The sequence below is a fragment of the Zingiber officinale genome, chromosome 4A (assembly GCF_018446385.1).
Source record: "Zingiber officinale cultivar Zhangliang chromosome 4A, Zo_v1.1, whole genome shotgun sequence".
In the NCBI taxonomy this organism is placed as follows: domain Eukaryota; kingdom Viridiplantae; phylum Streptophyta; class Magnoliopsida; order Zingiberales; family Zingiberaceae; genus Zingiber; species Zingiber officinale.
The window spans coordinates 85,686,136-85,710,338 of NC_055992.1; the positions used below are offsets into that span (position 1 = coordinate 85,686,136).

General features: G+C 38.3%; 1 long non-coding RNA gene across 1 annotated transcript; it reads right to left on the bottom strand.

The window, feature by feature from the left end:
- Positions 1-23,132: 23,132 nt before the first annotated feature.
- LOC121973413 lies at positions 23,133-23,573 on the bottom strand. Its single transcript, XR_006109593.1, has 3 exons — positions 23,471-23,573; positions 23,300-23,365; positions 23,133-23,225 (listed from the first exon to the last, which is right to left on the bottom strand). It is a non-coding gene; the product is annotated as an uncharacterized LOC121973413 (long non-coding RNA).
- Positions 23,574-24,203: the final 630 nt, after the last annotated feature.

Consider the following 24,203-nt stretch of genomic DNA (forward strand, 5'->3'; position numbering starts at 1 on the left):
TATATAAGGTTCCAAGATCATACCTAGACTAAAATTCTTTTAATTATAAAAGAGTCAAATTGAATATTAATTTCTTTAAAAGACTTTGTCTAAGAAAGTGGTTGTTGCTCCAATATCTAAGAATGTCTAGTGCCTCACCACGGCCTGGAAGCTAATTATCGAAATAAATATTTAATTAATTAACTGTTAAAACAATTTACTTTATTAACAAAGTTAGATTTTTTTTACAAAATATTTTTTCGTTAATTTTTTAAATACAAAGTATGACTTTATGAACATTTTTAACCATTCTGTTTACTATTTTATTAAGTACCCCTCAAAATTAACTTCAAAATATTCTAACTTCTTATGTTATTTTTTGATGTGATAAAAAAGAGAGGAATAGGTACAAGTTGAAGATTTTAGGGGGAGATTTTAAAATTTTTTGAATTTTGCAAACTTTTAAATTTTGCAACATTATACTTAATATTCCTAAAATGTTATTATTACAATTTATTTACAATACTTTTATTGCATTATTTTTACCCTAACTTGAACCTGGGTTGATGCACATCAAAAATGGGGAGATTGTTGGAACTCCGTGATAGTTTTGATGTGATTAATCAGGTTAAGTTAGGTCCTGTTGTGTTTAACCCTTGTGTCTAAGTGTGCATGAGCTTAGGAATACAAGAAGTCGAGCGGAAGACGCAGCTAGCGAGAAGGATGGCATCGGAAGGGAGCCGACGGGCTCGATGTATCCGAGGGACAAGGTGTTATGGAAGAGTATACCGATAGACAAGAAGGACGTGCGCGATGTTCCGAGGATGAGAAGCCAGAGCAGAAGCCTACTCGAGGAGAAGGCCGAAAATTAGGTCCGGCTGAGCCCTATTTTGGATGGTCGCGATCACCCAGGCAATCGGAGCAATAGAAAAGTGAAAGGAGGTTGGCATTACTGCTGGAGGCGCCTTCAAAGTGAAGGCGCCCACTTTGAAGGCGCCTCCGCACCTTCACTGTGGAAGGTGCCTTCCGTGGCTGGAAGGCACCTTCGATGAACACTACGAAGGTGCCTTCCAACCCTATAGAAGCACCTTCAACCAGACTGATTTTAGTTGTTGCCAAAGGATAAAGATTTATCCTTTGGCGCCTCGCTGGAGGTGCCTTCCAACCCTATAGAAGGCACTTTCAAGCCACGGATAAGATTATCCAGGGGCTATAAAAAGACCCCCAGACCTAGGAAATAGACAACAACTCTTGTATTCTTTTCCTAGCAATAGTCTGAGCAATTAACAAGTGTAAGAGGCTTCTCCGCCTTCACCGAAGGAGATTTTTAGAGCTTTCATTGTCCTTGGATTAACAATCACTTAGGTTGTGACCAAGTAAACCCTGCGCCTCTTCCTTCATTTTCTTGTTGTTTATTTTAATTATGCTATTACTGATAATCTTAGTTGAACGATCAAGAAAGATGTTTGTTTTTTTTTTTGTTAGACAATCCACTCCCTCAAGTCGGCCATCAAGGGTCCTAACAAAAATTATCAAGAAATTACTGCTCACATTGCTCCTAGGATGTGCTACTATTGGCCAATAAGGAAGTAAGCCACATTTTTGCCTAATCCCTCAAAGAAAAGCTAAATAACATTAGTCTGAAGGCATCAGCAAGGACATCATTCATCTTCATGGTCCCGCATATCTCATAAAAGACCTCAAGGTGTTGGTTCAGATCTTTATGGGGTCCTCCCCCAAATTAGTGTTGTTGTACTATTATAATAACCACAAGCTTTATTTCAAAATGATTAGCATCAATGGTTGGTCTCGTGATGCTTGACCTCAAGCCACGTGTATAAGGTGTTCCATAGTCCTTGAGAGGTATATTCGCCATTTCTAAAAGTTATTTCTCTACTTTTTGCTTTTGCAAGTTCTTTCTTTTATAAAATATCCTATCAATCTCAAGATCAATAGGATATAAATTTCCTATAATGTTAGTTCTGTGCATACAAGAGTAATTCTAAACAATTAAGTCCAAAGGATAAAAGTGCAGAAAATTTGAAAACGGAGAAAAACAGAGTTTTAGAAACAGAAAATGAAATGCAAGATAAGTGAACAAAAATTAGAAATGCAAAAATAGAAGTTAAAGAGATGCAAAATGTATGTGTAAGTATATTTACAAAAAGAAAAGAAGAACTAAGTTTAGACTAACTCTAAATGATAATCGATAAGTGTTACGTCAATCCCCAACAACGACGTCAAAAACTTGATGTGAGCCCGCAAGTATATAGGTGTCGTCAAGTAAACAAATATCGATCCCACAAGAATTGGGAACACCTAAAGACTTACACCTCGAATTAGCTAAACGAATGAATCTAGGAAAAGGTTTCTTGTATAAAAGTAAAGAATACAAACAAAGGAAAGTAAACTAGAGGTTAGAAGATTGAGAAAGCTTTGCTTGGTAAAAGGTTCTAGGGGTTTTGGTTTCAAAATGAAGGAACTTAATATACTTGGATTCACCCATTCCTACCATCAATTCCCATACATGCAAGAAGCCTAACCAATGTACCAACACTAATCCGTGGCTAAGTGTCGGAATAGTATCCTTATTGTCATCCAATGCACCCAAATGAAGATGGTGGCCTAAGAAGTCTGATTAAGAGGGAATCCCTGTCACTAGAACCCCTTGGTCATACATTCCTAGGTCACTCACATCATCTATGTGTATAGGATTAGAGAAAACCCATTAAGAGCAGTTAAGATCTCCCTTATGGGAGAATTGTCTCTCTTCATCTAAATCAATCATAGATGTTCGGTTAAGAGGGAATCCCTATCACTAGGACCTCCCGGTTATACAATCTAGAGATCAATCCATGCAAATATAACAATCCACACACATCCATTAAATCTAAAATGAGAAATAGCACAAAACCACATATGCGCATTAAATCTAACACGAACAAGAATGAAAGCACCATTTGAATAGGGCATTCGCATAATCCAAGAGTTTTACATCAAATCCATATTCACATCTACTCCCTAGTCCCTATAACATAAGATCTACTCCATAACAAGAGAAAAATTGATCTCAAAGATAAAGTACACTAATCTTCACATCCAAATCAAGAAAGTAAGGAAAAGGAAACTTAGCGAGTGTCAATGAGTGATCTTTGGATCAATCCTTGCTAATGGAGAGATGGAGAACTAAAATTCAGCCTCAGATTGTTGAGTTGAAGCCGCCTGGATGCTAGGTTTAGAGCTTTAAATCATCTCCCCCAAAGGGGAAAACTTTCTCACTCAATTTGGGGAAGAACCCCCTTTTTATAGGCTAGCATAGCCCCAGCCACAAGTCATACCATAGCCATGCCCCTTGGGCATGGCCAAAACCTGTTGGCTACTAGAATTGGCGCAGGGCCGTGTGAAATCCACACAGCCTGAGTAAAGTTGGTCTCTTGAAGTGAGATACGGCCATGCCAAAAGACATGATCGTGCCAAAAGGCACGACCCCACTCCAATTGAGCTCTGGAGGAACCACACGGTCGTGCAGATCTACACGGCCTAGAGTTGTTGGCTATGGGAAATTCCACACGGTCATGCCTAGGGGCACAAGCGTGTTCTAGTTGTGCTCAGGTGAAGTGGCACGACCGTACGACCCTAGTCTGCTATTTTCTCCACGTGCTCCTCCTTTGCATATTTCTACTCCATCTCCGCTCCAAAAGCATTCCTATCAACACAAAATACACGAGAGAAAATCTCCAAATGAAAGGAGTAAATATGCTAAAATAATGATAGGAGTGTAAAAGAGTAGAACATACTCAAGACAAAACTGTAGATTTGCGATAAAGCATACATAAATGCGTATGTAAACTATGCACATCAATTTGGTTTATTTTCCCTGTTGGCAAGCATTATAAATTGTTAGCTCAAGGTTAGGTAATTTTAGTAAACATCTAACTAATCCATTTAACTTTGTGATATTCCTAAGGTGTGTGTGAGACAGTCTTCTATTCCACAACCTGATCTCCTCTTTTTGCATGAAGTGACACTTAAGTAAGGAGCTAGTTAGGTTAATTGCATAGATATTGTTATGCTGAAATGCCTTAAGTCTAATGTTAGGATCATCTGTGTACTTAATTAAACATTCAGATGACATAAATCTAACCTTATAACCGATATCACATAATTGGCTAATGCAAAGAAAATTGCATTTAAAGTTCTTAACAAGTAGTACATTTCTAATAATAAAATTAGATTCCAATTCGATATTACTATTGGATCGAAAAAATTTAGATATCTCCATAATAGTATGATATTATCTACTTTAGACCGAAGCCCTCATGGTTTTGCTCTTGGGTTCTACTCAAAAGGCCTCATGCCAATAGAGATATCTTTTCTCTTATAAACATATAATCTTTCTCATGTGTTTTCAATGTGGGACTATGTTTGTAACCTTACAATCCCAACAATCCCCCCTCAAACAAAGGAACACAGGCTTCCCACATCCGATTCTTGACCCACCAGGTCTTCCTGCCCCTCGGTCCACCCGGCCTACAAGGGCTTCCTTGCCTAGCCGTAACTAGGACTTCTTGTATGGTGTCTGGTCCTCTTGATCCGAATATAGGAGCCCCCACTTTCTTTGTTCGAGGTCAATATTGTACCCATATGGCTCAATCAGACTATAGCTCTTGTGCACAATCGGCGGTTAAACCTTCTGGCAATCTAGGCTCTGATACCAATTATTGGATCGAAAAGAATTTAAATATCTCCACAATGGTATGATATTATCTACTTTGGGCCTAAGCTCTCATGATTTTGCTCTTGAGCTCTACCCAAAAGGCCTCATGCTAATGGAGATATCTTTTCTCTTATAAACCTATGATCTTTCCCATGTGTTTTCAATGTGAGACTATGTTTGCAACCTTGCAACTCCAACAGTTACCTATCTCAATTACCTTAAGTTTGTCATTGTTTCAAAGGCAATTATTCCTAGGATTTTGAGTGTTAGTTTAGTGAATTTGGTGTGATCTCCAGTCATATGTTTGGAGTAACCACTATCTAATATCCACTTAAATTCCAACAAAAAAGTAGGAGTCAAGATTAAATTTTGGTTTAATTAAGTTTGACAAGGTTTAATTAAGTTTTACGTTTTAAGGTTTTAAATTAGTTTAATTAAGTTTTAAGTTTTAAGGTTTAAATTAAATTAGTTTAATTAAGTTTTAAGTTTTAAGGTTTAAATTAAGTTTAAGTTTAATTAAATGTTACTTTAATTTTAATTTTATTTTATTTTATTTTAAGTTACCTTAATCATCTCACTCGGTCTAGTTATTCAACCAAGCTATCCTATAGCTTTGTGAGATGAATTAGTTAAGTTTTGAAGATGATTTGACTTTGTGTTAGATTTAGGTTTAATTGTCAGTCAATTAAATGTACATTTCAAAAATCAGATTCCAAGCTGTGATGAGGCACAGGGGCCTTCTTGGTTATCAGAATAATGACCACTTCTAGACAAAGTCTTTCTAAGAAATTAGACATTTAATTTTCCTATTGTTAAATTTTGGCCTAACTAGTATAGGATGTAGCGAGGTAGCTTCAGCTAGTTCTACTTAGCTAAGTAGGCCAAAAAAGGTACACCTTATCCCACTTGACTCCCTAGACCAAACTTCCCTAACATACTATCATCTCGCCCCACCCTGGCACTAGGTTGGACAAGAGTCAAATTATCTTTTTAGTCTAATCCTAATTACCCAATTGAATAGACAATTATTTTGGAGGTGCCAACTAACTTGGTGCTTCCCCCTAAATCATAGATTTTTTGTTTATTATTTACATAATGAAATTTTCTTTTTGGTACATAGTATTGATTTAGTTCTACTTGCTTAGTCAAATAAGCTTTCGGAACTCAAGCTTTAATTAGTTTCTTATTTTGAGTTACTAATGAAATAAAGCTTTTATTTGTTGATCTGGATTTGTATCCAATTCTAGATCTGTTGTAAACAGCCCTTTGAGATCCAAATATCATATCTAGGTACTTGGATCTATTTGTGAATTTTTCTAATAATTCTTTTAATTTTTCAACTTTACCCTTCAAGCTGGAATTTTTTTCCTCAAGTTTTGCAACTTGAGTTGAATTTCCAGATTAAATTTGTTCAGCTTTTTTATTTAAGTTTAGTTGTTCCTTAAGGTGTTGGTTTTCCTTAAGGATCACATTTAATTGATTTTTTGTTTTGGTTAGTTTTATATTTAAATAAGAAATAATTTTAAAGAATTTAGAGGTAATTTGAGATTTGACCTCATTGGAACCTTTGGAAATGGATACGGATCCATGGCTCAATTCACTTTCGAAATCGCCTTCTTCATCTAGTTCACTGTCCAATTTGGTTTCGGTAGCCATCAGTGTAAGTAGTTATACTTTAGTTCATCATTATCTAATTCAGAGGATGACTCATTCCAAGTGGCTTGCAAATCCTTCTTCTTCTTTGGTTTCTTAGACTGGTCTTGATTTGGATACTCGTGCATATAGTGTCCTTTCTTGTTGCAACCATAACACATGACATTTGCTTTGTTAGAAGTAGACTTGACCATTTTCTGCAGGTTCTTCTTGGAGAAATCCTTCTTTTTCCTAGTGAATATCTTCTTTACCAAGTTCACTAAGTTTTCTTCTTGGTCTGAGTCTAAGTCAGACTTAATCTCTAGTTCTGGTTGGGTTCTGGTCTTTACTTCTTTTGAGGAATCTACAAGAAGAACAATACCTTTCTCGATCTTTTTGGAGTTAGTTTCTTCATGTAGTTCTAATTCATAGAATAATTCATCTAATTTTAACTTGGATAAATTCCTCAAAACTTTATAGGCATCTACTATTAATGCCCACAATGTGTTTTGGGGAAATGAGTTTAGGGCATACCTTATGTTGTCTTGGTTCTCCATCTAATGGTAGATCATGTGGAGTCCTTTGAGGATGTCCTTGATTCTCACATGTAGCTAGTTCACTGTCTCTCCATCCTGTATTTTAATATTAAATAAATTATTTAAGAGGAGGTTGTGTTTCGTTACCTTAGCGTCATTTGTTCCTTCATGTAGTTCAACGAATTTATCCCATAGCTCTTTTACATTCTCATGCAGACCAATATAGTTCAATTCTTCCTTTGTGAATCTGAACTGGATTGTGTTCATTGCCTTCGAATCGACTTACACTTTCTTCTTCATTTCTAGATTTCACTTTTTCGGGTCAAGTGGAATTTCGGTGTTTTCATTGATCAAGGTTGTATATCATTTTCAGATGTTGAACTATTGATAGATGTCGGTATTTAGGTACACTTCTATCCACTTCTTCCAATATGAAAAGTCATCCTTGTTGAAGAGTGGGGGACAAGCGGTAATATATCCTTTTGTTTGGGCTATTTAATTCTGAAAGCTCAAATTTTTATAAAAAATCTAAGATTACATCTTGGGTAAGTAGTGTGGGAGAATAATAGTAAAGAGAAAAGTCTCGAGCGATGTTGTACCAACTTCGAGAAATACAAAAAAACATGAGAAAAAAATTTTAATTAGAAGGGGTGATTGCACCGATTCTTATTATTAACGAAAAGACTAAAATCACAAAAAAAAATTGCTTGAGTAGCTGTTAAACTAATTTAGAGCGACCCTGCTCTGATACCAATTATAAGATCGATGAGCGCATGTGAGAGGGGGTGAACCACGTGTTAAAACTTTTCATTTTTAGAAAACTTTTCGTAAATTGAAAGTACGCAGCGGAAAATAAATTGTGAGTAATTGAAATACAAGAACACAAGTCGATTACTTGGTTTGGAGCCTTCGACGACTCCTACTCCAAGACCCATGATCCCTCGGACCGTATGATGAGCAATTCACTATATCACTCTTCCAAAAAACCATCGAAAGAGCAAATTGAATACACAAGATCGAATAAAGTGCAACAACTCTACACTTTCATTAAGTAGTAATTAAAGAATTAACAATAAATTCATTACCCAACACTTTTTGTAGATCACTGGATAGAGCTTGGGTGTTAGACAGAGCAATGTCTTAGTAAAGTAGCAAGGTGTTAGCGGGAAGACGGAGTAGCAAAATGAGTGTTATAGCGCATAGAAAAGTTGTCCTTTAGCTGCAACTCAGCACTGTCATTTATAGATGATCCAAGGTTCCTCCTTCCCTTTGAGCCACCTTCGGTTGATCCAATACTAACCAAAGATAGCATCTCTTATTTGCGTGGAGGCGCCTCCTTCCCACTGAAGGTGCCTTGGTTTGCCAAGGCTTTATCCTTCGTGGCCACAATCCTTATCCATGTGGGGAGGCACCTCCTCCGCTGAGGCGTCTCCCCGCTTTCTGCACTAAGGTGCCTGCTTACTACTGAGGTGCCTCCATGCCTCCAGCACAAAGGCTTCAGCCAACTACTTCGAGGTGCCTCCAATCTAACTAAGGCACCTCAGGTGAACAATATATGAGGCTTCTTTTGCTTCTAACTCTTGCAGAAATATATTAATGCACAGAAAAATAATAGAACTTGCAAAATAGAGTTAGCATAATTTATAAGCATTATTAATTAGATCATGACCTCCAAACCATGATCGAATCTATTGGGATATGTCTGATGATGTATGTGCTAAAAGTATATTTCATAAATATGCACAGCGAAACACTTAATGATAAATAAACTAATTTATTACATCACACACACCACACGCATGCAAGATACAATTGCGCAGATAAAATCATAAAATAAAATAAAATCGAATAATAATTATTCTAGGTATATATTATGGATGACCTATAACGAGAAGGGCATCAACCTTTTGCAATGTTATCGAACCTCGCCTCTATTCATATCCACACCGAGCTCTTCAAGATAACTCCAAGAGAACAAGCTTCACCTTAGAAAGGTATTAGCCAGGAGCAAAGGAGAAGGATCAAGAAGAGGAAGAAGAAGCAAAAGGAAGATCTTCTTCCTTTGGGTGGCTCACGGCAACAAGAGGAGACCCTCTTATTGTGGTCGACGGTAAGAGAGAGGGAGAGGGAGAGGGAGAGAGAGGTATTGGGTTTTGGTTTCCAAAGCCTAATCAAGCCAATAATAAATTATGTATTAATTTTCTCTTAACCATATCGATATATAGTCATCTTTAATGAGTTGGATTAGAAAGTACAAATCCATTAGGCCTTAACCAAAAATTAGCTCATTAATCCATTGGTTTGGTTCACAACTAAATCAAGTCGGTTCATGGTTAAACCAAATTGGATCCAACTCTTTCATAAGAGATGTGGCCCATCTGCGCTTCCATTCTGACAAATACTTTTATATTTTTCTTATGTATAGTCTAATTCAACTAAACATTTATCTCTTGATCTGACAATCCTATTCTCTAACTTGTTTTATGTCTTTTAGAGACATATAGTGCATATGACCCAATAGGTTCTTGGTTTCTTTTGGCAGCCCATAATTAACTACTTAATTATAGAATGATCATGAGTGGCACCTAGTAGTACATCATGATCCCCAATTATCTAGAATATCATAGTTGATCTTAGAACTAATTCTAAACCCTTCAGCAGTTACAGTGAGTCATGCCTGTAAGTCCCTTGGGCGATCGACTAGAGGGGGGTGAATAGCCTACACAAAAAAGAAACATAACCTTTCTCAATCTTTACAAGCTAAATTAAACTAACACTTGCATATAATAAATAAGAGACTAAAAGAAAGAAGAGGCTCAATTGATTTACTTGGTTACAACCGGGGAGGTTGTTAGTCCAAGGAAGTTAATGGCTCATTAAAGTCTCCTTTGAGCGGAGAAGCCTCTTATAGCAGTCACAGCTCAAAAATAGAAAGCTCAACTCAAACAGAACTAATCACAAGTGTTGTTTCTCTAATTTCTTGTTGTTTTTAGCTTCTGGGACCATGGTTGTATTTATAACCCTGGTCGGGGCGCCTGGAACCTGGAGGGGGATAAAATTTTATCCCCGTCGTAATGGATCACGTTTGGCACAATTTGGATAAAGCTCCTAGTCTGGGTGCCCGGAAGGATTTTGGGCACCTGAAGTCCGGTGAGTCCGGGTGCCCAGACCAAGAAGGCCAATAGCCTATTGACTTTCAGTCCCAGTCCACTCCGATTCCACTCGGCTTAGTCCAAGTCTTCCGCTCCAGCTCTGGTCGCTTGGGTGATCTTAGCCATCCGGAATAGGACTCACCCAAACCCAACTTTCAGCCTTCAAGCAAGCTTCCGCTCTGACTTCTCATCCCTCGGAAATGTTGCGTACCTCCTTCTCATCCGCATGCGTACTCTTCCGCAGCACCTCATCCCTCGAATGCACCGAGCCCATCAGCTCTCTCCCGCATCGTCCTTCTCACTAGCTGTACCTTTTGCTCGACTTCTTGTGCTCCTAAGCTCCTGCACACTTAGACACAGGGTTAAACACTAATAGTGTTGGTGCGGGAAGCAACCGACGATCAAACCGGTGTTTTGATTATGTCAAAGGGTTCAAGTTAAGTTGGTTTGTTATCTAATATGCTTGAATGAGATTGCAGGAAAGTCCTAACTGCGGTTAGGTGGAGGAAAATCCTAAGGGGCGGTAACCTTAGGTCCTAGGGGGTGGTAACCCTAGGTAGAGGAAACCCCTAAGGGGTGGTAACCTAGGTGGAGGAAAATCCTAAGGGGGGTAACCTTAGGTCCTAGGGGAGGTAACCCTAGGTGGCAAAAAATCCTAAGTGGTGGTAACCCTAGGTCTTAGGAGGTGGTAATCCTAGGCAGAAAGTCTAGTCGATCTGGAGGACCGGACTGGCATCAGGTAATCTCTCATGAGAGGAGTAGGTGAGGGCGCGTTCCCCGGAAGAGGGAATAGTAAGCGTCGGTCAACCTAGGGTTTCCGGATGGAAATCTGAAGTCAGACCCAGGCAGTCTGATGACTATCGATCACTTGATTTATCATGTTTATATATATTCTAACTTTGTCTTACAGTGTATGTTGTTGTTTTGGGACTAATATGTCTTGTAGGTACAAAAGGAACAAGCTAAGCCTTGGATGAACAGTGTTTGAGGCGCCTCCATGGAGCTTGGAGGCGCCTCGGGTGCAAAGATGAGCTGTCTACGCAGAGGAGCTGGAGGCGCCTCCATGGAGCTTAGAGGCTCCTTGGACTGCTTCTTGGAGGCACCTCCATGGGGCATTGGAGGCGCCCTAAGGTGGATAAGAGGCAGCGGCGAAGGCTTATCACAGCGATCAACACGGGATATAATTTTGGGTCTGAGGCGCCTCCATGGGGCATTGGAGGCACCCTTAACACCCAATAAAAGGCAGTCTCGAGGCAGCAGCAGGAGCATCAGATTCCAAGTGACCTTTCTACAACCGGCTGCTAACTAGAAGTTCTGACGAAGCTACAACTTGACGCCGACGACCTAGAGTTTTATTTCTGCCATTTCTTTTGTCGTCGGTATATTTATTTACTATTAATTGTACTTCATTTGTAAATCTTTTATGATATTAAGGTTGTTTCCCACCGAAAGAGATCAACGATCGCGGGCCTTACAGTAGGAGTCGCCCAAGACTCCGAACCAAGTAAATCTTGGTGTCTTTGTGTCTTGTCTTTATTTTCATTTCTGCTGCTTTACCTAGCGTGAAAGCCACGAGCGCTATTCACCCCCCCCCCTCTAGCGCGATCGCGATCCAACAAACAGGACCTAACCTGACTTGGTTGATCACATCAAAAGTATCTTGGGGTACTAACAATCTCCCCCTTTTTGATGTGTTCAAACCCAAGTTAAGTTAGGGTAAACAAATAGCGGTTATAAAGAAATTTCTTAGAACAAAAAAAAACTTAAGTGCAAAAATTAAAATTTGAAAATTTGAAATACTACCCTCCCCCTAGACTTAATCTTTATTACTCCCCCTTTTGATCATATTAAAAATGGGGTACCAAAAAAAATTCCACTTAACCATGATAAAAAGTCTAAGGGTTAAAAAATATATGAAAGTTCAAAAAAACTCTGAGTGAAAAAAGCTTTAAAAAAACTTTCTAAGTGTAAAAAAATTTGCAAGATAAATAAAAAACTTTAATTTTTTCTATTTAAAAAAATCTATTTTTGATAAATATTGAAAGTATTTTAATTAAATGCTTATCCGTTAGTCAATTAAATATTCATTTCATTAATTGGCTTCCAGGCTATGGCGAGGCACTAAGTCTTCTTGGTTATTGGATCAACAACCACTTTCTGACAAGCCTATTAAAGAATTTAAATATTTAATTTTCTCTCTGAAAGCCCTAAAAAAATTTAATTTATGCAAGATTTTGAAACTCAATATTAGTTCCTCCCAACTGGGTTAATCAGAAATTTCTTAGGGATATATTTTGTTGATAATTTTTTGATTTGGCCCCTAAGATATCTGAGATGCTAGCTTAGTCTATTATAATTTTGAGTTTGTTGAACATTTGAGGATGCATTATTTTTCAAGTTTTCTACTTCTGTTCTTAATTTATCATTTTCTAATTTTAATCTATCAAAATCTTCTAATAGACAAGATTTAGCTAAAATTTATTTTAACTCTTTATTTTCTTTTTCCAACATGTAACAGTTTTTCGATAATACTTTAACGAACTTGAATAACTTATCAGGAGGAAGAGATCGTACCTGCCTTACCTCATCAATCCCGTTATCCGTAGCTCCCCGGAAGTGTTGCTTTCTTCCGATGTCGCTCCCCCTTCATCGATGCTTTCGATGCTCATTTTGAACGAGCTTTCTTCATTTTCGTCTTCTTTATGACTTACCACTAGTGCAAGTCCAGCGATGGCTTTAATCTTCGATTCGGGCAACGTTTCATCCCATGTCACCTTTAGGTTCTTGTACTTATTTGTTTGGACGAGCTTCTTGTTCTTGCCCTTGTCCTTATTATTCAAGTTAGGGCAGTTGTCTTTTACATGCCCTTCTTCATCGCAGTGGTAGCATTTGATCCTTCTTCTTTTTCTACCCTGCAAATGATTAGATTTTCTATATTTAAATAATTTTTTAAATTTACGTACCATTAGCACCGTTTCATCATCACCAAGAGAGGATTCTGAGTCTTGTTCATCCATCTTTGCCTTAAAGGTAATGTTGTGCTTTGGCTCCTTCTTCAGATTTGCACATCTCATTTCATGCACTTCAAAAGTTGAAAGTAATTCTTCGAAGGTAGTTATTTCTAAGTCTTTTGATATATAATAAGCATCTACTAATGATGCTCATTCAGTGTTTCTAGGGAATGCATTAAGTGCGTACCTTAGCGAATCTTAGTTGCTTACCTTTTCTCTAAGATTCGTGAGCCCGGTGATGAGCTCCTTGATCCTTGATTGAAGGTGTGCAACAGTTTCACCTTCCTCTAATCGAAGGTTGCTGATCTGGTTTCTAAGCAAATCCTATCTCGTGAGTTTCACCTCCGAGGTTCCTTCGTGTAGTTCCAAGAATTTCTCCAAGAGCTCCTTGGCAGACTCGTAGGCTCCGATTTGGTGAACTTCTTATGGCATTAATAGGCTCAGCTTCTGCTTTCCCATTTGCCACGAAGTTGCCTTGCTCCTTCTTTGTCCATTGGTATTCTTCTTTATCTTCAGGTGCTACAAAATCAAATTTCATTATTAAAAGTAATACAAAATTAGATTTAAAAAATACCTCCATTTTTTTCATCTCACGAATTCCCCGTCGGATTTTGGTCGGTAGATGCTCGGTCCAACCATCTGGTGTGCTTCGTTTGGCGGTTAGTCCTCTTGAAGCTATTGGGCTCTAATACCACTTGTAGGTCCCTTGGGTGACCGGCTAGAGGGGATGAGTAAATGCAACATTTCTCGATCTTTACAGGCTAAATTAAACTAACACTTACACATAATAAATTAAAAGAAAGAAGAGGCTCAATCGATTTACTTGGTTACAACCGAGGAGGTTGTTAGTCCAAGGAAATTAATGGCTCATTAAAGTCTCCTTCGGGCAGAGAAGCATCTTACAGCAATCACAGCTCAAAAATAGAAAGTTAAACTCAAACAGAACTAATCACAAGTGTTGTTTCTCTAATTTCTTGTTGTTTTTAGCTTTTGGGACCAGAGCTGTATTTATAGTCTTGGTCAGGGCGCCTGGAACCTGGAGGGGGATAAATCTTTATCCCCATCGTAACATATCACGTTTGGTGCAATCTAGATAAAGCTCTTGGTTTGAGCGCCCGAAAGGATTTTAGGCGCCCGAAGTCCAGTGAGTCTGGGCACCCGGACCAAGAAGGTCAACAACCTGTTGACTTTCAGTCTCTATCTTCCGCTCCGATTCCGCTCGCCTTAGTCTGGGTCTTTCACTCCCGCTCCGCTCACTTGGGTGATCTCGGCCATCCAGAATAGGGCTCACCCGAACCCAACTTCCAACCTTCGAGCAAGCTTCCGCTCTGGCTTCTCGTCCCTCAGAAACATCGCGCGCCTCCTTCTCATTTGCCCATGTACTCTTCTGCAACACCTCATCCCTCGAATGTACTGAACCCGTCGGCTCTCTCCCGTACCGTCCTTCTCTCTAGCTGCATCTTTTGCTTGACTTCCTGTGCTCCTAAACTCCTGCACACTTAGACACAAGGTTAAACACTAACAGGACCTAACCTGACTTGGTTGGTCACATCAAAACTATCTTGGGGCACCAACAATGTCTCATTTCTTTCATTCGTCTTATACCTACTTGATCCAAGACATGGTCTATGTGTTTGCCCCCACTAAGCTAACCATGTCACACCTAGGCCAAGTAATACTTCCTCATTCTGCAGATTCAAATTACTCGTACATGTATACAAGAGTCTCATACTCTTAACATGTGATGCTTTGGCCAAAGACTTTGAGTAATAATCCTAACGAATGGTCATAGGGTATACGTCTCCTCATAAGGACCGGTGAATCCTTTGTGGGTTATCCAAATACCTTTGGATACTTTGGCTTATATCCAATCATCTCGGGTCTACACCTCCAAAAGATATTTACTTAATATGTCAAAGTATAAGTTTCTATAACCAAGATGACTTGTATACCTCAAGTTGAAGGAAACTTGCACTCGACCTGTAGTAAGAGCTTCACAAACATATAAAATCTTACAGCAAGTTACTCCAATGAACTAGTTACGATAACAAGCATCCACATTTAACTCTCGACATCCCAATGTCTCCAGCTAGTGAGAAACAGCTAATTGGCCAAACTAAGGAGTATAACTGATGCTAGTCTTATAGAATTAATGATGTCCGAATACACCAATTTGACGATTAGAGAAATTATAATATGTTTATAATTACACATATAGAGATAATCACAAGTTATGATCCAATCATAAATTCTCTCATGTTATGAATTATATTGTGGATATTCAGTAAATGAGTTTAAAACTATTCAAACATATAATATGAACTCAAATAGTTAATCTATATTTATCAAATAAATAGTAAAACCATAAGGTGATTGCCTTAGGACATCCCTCAAAATCTAACAGAGTCATGGTCTTAGCTTAGCTTCCAAAATAGATATAAGTTGGACTAGTGCCTAATGTCCCTAACTGGGGCTCGTCCTCATTGGATCATGCTCCTCCAATGACTTACCTCAATTACCATGTAGAATCACTCGACTCTTCTTTGACCCACTAGGTCTTCTTTCTAGTTGTTAAGTCTGGAGATCCAATTTGACTTCGGCCAACTATCAAGTCCCGCAGACCCAGCTAGACTTTCTATCAAATATCGGGTCACACCTTGACCTATTTAGACTTACCATCAGCTATCAGGTCCAACAGACCTAGTTGGATTTCAGCCTGATGTCAAGTCCTCTAGACCCGTCAAGACTACACAATTGGTAAGAGCATTAGACATCAACACGATCTAACTTTATCCATTTTTCATATATTGAAACCTAAGTTAGATTATTAGTACCAACTGCACCAATAGTATTCACCCACTAAAGTTTGAAGAGGAGTTCACAATCTGGAAAAAGAAGATGGAGGTATTTTTCATAATATATTTCAATTCATTGATAATAATCAAATATGGCTTTGTAACACCTAAAGATCAACACGGAGAAGAAAAAGGAGTATATTTGGAGCAAGAAAAAGTAGAACAAATTTGTAGCCAACAGTAAAGCTGAATTCCACCTTTTGAGTGTACTATCACCTCAAGAAGTCAACAAGATCTCCGTCAAAGAAATCTGGGAGAAGTTCCTAGAGTTAGACGAAGGAACCTCAGAGATCAAGTTGGCAAGACAAGATGTGCTCGGCAATAAACTCAACAACCTCTGACTGGAAAAGGGTGAGACAATTTCCCAACTACATGCAAAGCTAAAAGAGGCAATTACTGAACTAACCAACCTCAGAGAAATGGTGTCAAATCATCATTCCCTCTAATATGCATGAAATGCATTTCTAAGAACCCTAGATTGGACATTGATTTTAGGCTCATACATCTCCAAAGATCTCAAAGTAAGTACTTTAGAGAATTTATTTTCACCCTTAGAATTACATGAGTCTCAATGTACATGATAAAGAAAAGAGTCAAATCAGGATTTAGCACTACAAACCAACAAGATCAAGCTGAATTCTGAATCATCACTCGACGATGAAGTAGCTTTTATAGTAAGGAAGTTCTCAAAGTTCTTTAAGTCTAATAACTTTGATAAGAGATAGGCCAACAAGATTCTTCGAGAAAAGAGGAAAGTCAGATGCTACAACTGTCAAGAAACAGGACACATCAAGGACAACTATTCAAAACTAAAAAACAAGGAAAAAGACAAAGGGCTCAGACAATCAGAGTATAAGAACCTGAAGGCTACGTGGGACGAAATGTCATCATAATCCGAAGTTGAAGCATACACCAAACTTGCACTAATGGCAAGTCACTAAGAAGAAGAAGATGACAAAACCTCATCTGAGATGAGTATCGATGAAGGAGGAGTTTCAAATTACGAGTTTGACATGGTAAGTGAGGTATGACTCTTACCTCCTGATCAGCTTTATGAAGCAATGAAAATACTATCTAGATCTTTATGTAAATTATGAACTAAATGTATGAATCTGAAAAAAAAAAACAGATAACAATGAGTTAAAAATAAACTTAGCTAATACATGTCTATTAGAACATTTTGATAAAATTCAAACAAAAAATTCAAAATTAAAAGAACAAATAGAGTTATTGAAAAGGGATTATGCATGTTCCAATTCTTTACCAATTTCAAATTTTAGAAATACGAAAGGGCTAAATTGGTATATTAGAACTCATAGCGGTCAAATTGCAAACATACCTAGAAATTATATTCAAAGAAAATTTTCGATCAATCTAGTAGGTAAAAATTTATTTTGAGTTTCTAAATCTATTCTAAACTATTAAATTAATTTTATTTGCATGCTTAAATTTTATTTGGTTAAATTTTAACATTATTAGAAAATTTAATTTTACATAAACCTTCATTTCATTTTTTTTATTTAATTTTTTTCTATGAAAAATGAAGATATTATCTACTAATAAAAAACTTTTCAAAATTTATTTACCATAATATTTGTTAAAAAAATTTATATTTTTAAAATGACAATTATTTTAAAATTTTATTTTTGAAAATATTTATTTTTCTATGATAAAACATTATGTTTTCTATTTCTAGAAAATATTTCAAGATTTTTTGATGCTTATATAATTTTTATAAATTTTTTTATCAAGAAATATAATTTAAAATTTAAAATTTTTCAGAAATTAATTTTGAAAAACCTGATTTTTCAGCTAAAGATATTTATATTTTATATGGTTAAAAAAATAAGGAAGATTTTTATATAACAAACTCTATTTTTAATCATTTAATTATGAAAATGATTATTTTTCTTAATAATATTTATTCTAATCAAAATAAAAATATATTTTTCATGAAAATTTTTATCCTAATCTGACTATTTTTTTTACTATGACAAAAAATTTTAGATTTTTCAAAATTTAAAAATAATTTTTTAATTATTTTTATCAAAATAGAGAATTAATTGATAAAAAACATTGTCTTTGAAAAATAACTTTGATAAAAATACATATTCATGAATACTCCGTTAAAAATTCCTAGAAAAATTGCCCAATATTTTTCTATTTTTTCATATTTTCTCTAACATTTTTTATGTAATACAAGGGGGAGAAATTAGAAATTAAGAGGGAGGTATCTAATTTTTCTTGTATTTATTGAAAAATTACTATTTGCACTAAATTGCAAATTTATTTATTTTAGAATAAATCATTTTATTGTTTATTTTACCCTAATTTATCTTGAGTTGATGCACATCAAAAATGGAGAGATTGTAAGTATCCTGGGTTGGTTTTGATGTGATCAACCGAGTTAAGTTAGACTCTGTGATTTTAATTCCTTGTGTCTGAGTGTGAATGGACTTAAGAACATAAGAAGTTGAGAGGAAGATGCCGCTAACAAAAAGGATGGCATGGGAAGTGAGTCGATAGGCTCGGTGCATCCAAGTGAAGAGGAACTATGGAAGAGTACACCGGCAGACGAGAAGAACGAGCGTGATGCTTCCAAGGGATGAGAAGTTTGGGAGAAAGACTACCCAAGGAGAAGGCCAGAGTTGGAACCGAATAAACTCAACTCTAGAAGGTTGAAGAATCAACTACTGAGTTAACTTTTTCTAGACTCTTGGACCAAGTCTAGGTGCCCAGACTCCAGGCACTCAAACCAGGTCTAGGTGCCCAAGATGTCTCAGTCAAGTCAGCGAGACAACTCTAGGCGCCCATACTGTATCTAGGCATCCGGGAAGCAAAGATTCGTTGAAAGAAGTTGTTACGGAGTGGATCAAGTTGACCACATCCAAGCTCCGGACTAGGTCCAGGTGCCCAAGAGGTGTCATGTCAACCAATAGCTAACTTCGATCAGTGGACTATAAATAAAGCCTTGTTACTCAAAGTTCAAGATAACACACTCTGTACTCGAATTCTTTTCTATTTTTAAGTCTATGCTTTCAACAATTGTAAGAGGTTACTCTGCATTTGTCAAAGGAGATCTTTTAGTAGAGTTTTTCAACTATCTTAGATTAACAACTACCCCAGTTGTTCAAGTAAACTCCTTGTCTCTTACTTTATTTTATGCATTTCTTTTATTGTAATTAACTTGTGTTTTGTCCTTGCTAAGTTCAAATAGCAAGAGAATTATTATAATTTTAATTGCAGACTATTCCCCCCCCCCCCCCCCCCAACGCGTTCTAGTCGGCCTCATCGGACCTACAAGAATAATAAACTCAACCACATGGAGAGGATACCAATGTCTCGACTAGAGTGGTAACGAAGGTTTTGGTAGGGAGAGGGAATGAAGGTTTTGTCGATGATGAGACGAAGAGGGATAAGGGAAGTCATGAAGGCGTGCGTGAACGAAAGTTTTAGGTATGGGGTAAATAAAATTAAGGAATAAAATTAACTTCAAAAAAAATTAACAAAAGTTTTTAAATTTTTTAGATTATTAACAATGCACTTTGTATTTTGTTAATATTTCATTTTAACAGTATACTTTACATATTGTAGATAATATTTATTGATAGTATGTATTTTTTATACATCGCCATTTATATAAGTACAATAATATTAACAGCGTGTTTTGTAAGCCGTTAATATTAAGTTTTAACAGCACATTATACACATCATAGAAAAGTTCATTGATAACATACTTTTTCTGCACATCGTTGTTTGTATAAACATAATATTATCCACAACGAATATAATTGGGCATGCTATAAAAACTATTATTAACAACATGTCCTAACCATGCATTGTTGATGACGCACTGTGGAAAGTCACATTTGTTGTAGTGTGAGTAGCATGATTCATCCAAAAGAGTTTAAGTAAGAAATGGTCTAGAGCTTGGTCAAGAGCTTGGCTAAGTAGCATGATTCTCCTCTTTTTTGACATGTTTTGCCCCAAGAGGTGTCAAGTAGCGAATGACCCGATTGAGGCTGTCATAAGGCTAAGTCACTAGTGTAGGAATAGGAGTTACAGGCCTCATAAAGCTGTAATTTGTGTGACAATCTTTGCTGGTGATAGAGATGATTTATTGAATTGGAATTACACAAATGAATTTTAAACTTATCTCTCGAAATGACCTAAGTCGATAATCTCATACTATCAAGCAAGTAAGGATAAGATGCTTGGGTTGGATGTGTTATCTGGGAGATTGGATTGCCTTGTATAGCCAAGCTAAGATGCCCAAGGCTGTGGTTGAGTTTCCCAAGATCAAGCATGTCGTAAGGCTGAGTTGCTAGCCTCAAACTAAGAATCCTTACCTATTGTAAGGATGAATCACTAGCACAGGGCTATTGGCGAGGGGCTAAGAAGGTCATGAGTCTTGAGTCTGTGGTAAAGCAGAGTCGCTAGTGTGGAGCTAGGAGTTCCAGACCTATTGTAAGATGGAGCCATTAGCGAGGGGCTAAGAGAGTCATGAGTCTTGGACCTGTTGTAAGGCTAAGTTGCTAGTATGAAACTAGGAGTTCCTAGTCTATATTAAGGCGAAGCCATTAGCGAGGGTCTAAGAAGACCATGAGTCTCAGGCCTGTCATAAAGTTAAGTTGCTAGCACGAAGCTAGGAGTTCAAGTCATTAGCGAGGGGATAAGAGGATCATGAGTCTCGGGCTTGTCATAATGCTGACTTTCTAGCATAGCACTAGGAGTTTCGAGTCTATCATAAATTTGTGTCATTAACGAGAAGCTAAGAGAACCATGAGTCTTAGACTTGTTGTAAGGCTGAGTCTCTAATGTGGAGCTAGGAATTTCAGGTATGTCATTAGGTGGAGTTGCTAGCGCAGAGCTAGGAGTTTCGGGCATGTCGTAAGGCAGAGCCATTAGTGTGGGGCTAAGAGGGTCATTGGTCTCAGGCATGTTGTAAGGTAGAGTTGCTAGCGCGAAGCTAGGAATTTCATGTCTATTGCAAGCCAGAGTCATTAGTGAGAGGCTAAGAGAGCCATGAGTCTCTGGCTTGTAATATGGCTGAGTTGTTATCACGGAGTTAGCAGTTCTAGGTCTGTTGTAAGGCAGAACTGTTAGCGAGAGGCTAAGAGAGTCACGAGTCTCAAGCCTGTTGTAAGGCTGAGTCGCTAGCATAGAGTTAGGAGTTTTGAGCCTATCGTAAGGCAAAGCCTAGCGAGGGAGTAAGAGCATTATGAGTCTCGGGCATGCCATAAGATTGTTGTCGCTAGAGTGGAGCTAGGAGTTCCTAGCTTGTCATAAGGATGAGCCATTAGCGAGTGGCTTAAAGGGTCATGAGTATTGGGCATGTCGTAAGGCTGAGTCGTTAGTGTGGAGCTAGGAGTTTTGGGTCTGTCGTAAGGCAGAGCTGTTATCGAGGGGTTAAGAGGGTCATGAGTCTCGGGTATGTGGTAAGGCTAGGTCACTTGTCACGCCCCCAGAGGAGTCCCTGTCTGAGAAAATTTCGGCAGCATCTCCCCTGTACGACGGACAATCAAAAATTTCTACAAGCACTAAGTACTCAGCCACAGGCGGCTGGAATCATAACAATAAATAAAATCAATCACCACGCAGTTTATATATATATTCAGCCTCTGGCTGACACAACCACGCAGTAATAATACTCTGACTCGAAATCCACCCTACTCAACTACACTTGTAAAGCCCAAATCCGATTTTTTTCTTACCTCTTCTGCCGTTCAGGCAGGCATGTAGTAGAATAAAACCAAATCCAATTTCATCGACATCATAAAATCCATACAACGTCCATAGGTGGAATAAATCTAAAACCTAACAAGTTTTAAATAGTCTAGAACAGAAAAGAAACCAAAACGGAAACCAAATCCTATCCTCGAGGTCTGCAGGGACCAGCAACTGGAACTCTCTCCTGACAGCATCAACCTGAAAATATCAACAATGGAGGCGGGGTGAGTCCAACACTCAGCAGGTACAATTGATATGCAAAGTAAAGAAATAACACCTAACACTAATCATGCGTACAGTCTCCTGCTATAAGAAAGATATAAATATGCATCTGAAGTAAACAGGAGAATGCTGTACTAACCAGGTCCTGAGTATAAGGTCAAACAGTCCGAGTGGTATAGGAATCCTGTATGCATGTCAAACATAGGCATCCAAACAATATGCAGCATATAAATGCAGCAACCACAAACACAAGCAATAAATGCATCATGCATATGATGCCAATGATGCGTCCTGGTCACCCCTGACGCCAGTCGATCATCTCATACCAAAGTGAGGCCGAGTGGGTAGGGCTGTGACAACCGTGCACTCTGTCGTCACTACTCCTGATGAGTGACCGAGTGGACGGGATGCTGTCGGAGTACACCTATCCTCCTACCCCAAATCATAGATGGGGGAGCGCAATGCTCTCAACTCCCGGTACTCAAAGACGGGGAGGAATCCCTGTCGGATAACTCGTTGTGTCACACTACCCATGAGCGGACCAACGGTGCCTAACAGAGTCCCTGCTGCGACACACTCAGCCTGAATCGACCACTAACCCATGAGTGGTGGTGTGTGCAGATCCATGTAACTGGCGATGTGCTCAGCAATAATGGAGCGGACTATCGCACAGCATGCAATCATGCAAATGATGCATGGCAATAACCATATAAACATCCTGACCTAATCCATATATATAGAAATGTGCACCCTAGGTCAAAGAATCATATCAAATCAAGGTACACGAAGGTATAAAACCTAGGTCCTGAACATGGTCAAGCATGGCATATCACTACCCCTATAAGCATGTATAAACAGGTAAAAATATACCTGAGATGCAAAACCAATCAATCAATCAAGCATGTAAGATTTGGGTAGTGATTAACCGATATAGATAAGAAACATAATTAATGAAACATGTTAATTCCATTACTAAGCATATCAAAGACAACAAAAGTCAAAAGTACCCGCCTCCGAAAATAGAAAGGTCCAAATCTGACTCCGAGATACTCGTCTCGCGTCAAAGTCCTGTACCAATCAATATATATATTTTTATTTAGCTAAAATTCATAAGAATTTAAATAGCTAAACAAAATCCACGAGACTAAATTAGGGAAAACCCTAATCCACATAACCATTTGTCTACCTAAATTAAAATATAACAATTGACTAGGGTTAATTGTCTTAACCTTAACCGTTCCATTAGATAAATTTTAAACCAACTCAATCTATAACAAGGATCCATTATCCTACACCATACCTAAATTCACAGCCACGGGTTTGTACTGGAATCAAAGAGTTGTTGGCTGAAGTTACTGCCGTCAAGGGTTGTTGGCTGCTGAAATTCTTCACTGTTCGGATCAGATGAAATCAAGATCGATAATAACCAATCAAACAACAATCCTAATCAACAACCGAAGCTTACCTCACTCTAAGTATCTTCCTGCCAACTCACAACCACAGATCTTGCTGCTGGAAGTTATGTCCGAAGCTGTGGATCATCCTCAATAAGAATGGCTAAAGCCCAAACACATTACTGCTCACGGCAGGACACAAACATAGCAAAAAAATTCAAAACCAAACCTTAATCCCTCACCTTCAATCCCATTGCCGGACTACTGTTTCCCTCAGCCTCCTTCTTAAGCTCCTGTTTTACGACGACTCTAGTCGTCCGCCAAGAGAGGGAAGGAGGTACAATCACCGATACTAGAACAAAGGAGAAATTGGCCGGCAGATGTACTAGGGCACAGATGAAGTCGGACTTGGGAGAAAGGAGGAAGATGACCGGCGCTGCTCTGTGCGTCGCCGACGGCAGTGGCTCGGCGTCGGGTGGCTAGGGCAAGCAGAGTAGAGGAGTTTGGCTCGGGCAGGCGGTCGGGCGGCGGTGCTAGGGCTCCGGCAGAGGAGAGGAGGAGAGGGAGAAGAAGTGGCCGGCGTTTTTGTGCTCTCGGAGAGGAGGAAAATCGGCGGCGTCGGGGAGAAGAGCTCGGGCTCGCGGAAGAGGAAAAGAAACGGAGGAATAAAAATAAGGAAAAAGAAAAAGAAAAGGAAAAGAAAAATAAAACTTTTCCTCATTTAAATAGGATAGTCTAAACAGGCCTTTTCCGGGCCCCATTTTTATCCCCGTGAACTTATCCGTACGAGCTCCGAAAAATTCCCGAAAATTTTCCAAAAATTCCGAAAAATTCCCTTAAATATTTCCTATTTTTTTCCGGTATTTTACATCACTAGCATTAAGCTAGGAGTTCCAAGCCTATTGTAAGGTAGAGCCGTTAGCGAGTGGCTAGGAGGGGCATGAGTCTTTGGCATGTCATAAGCCTGAGTTGTTA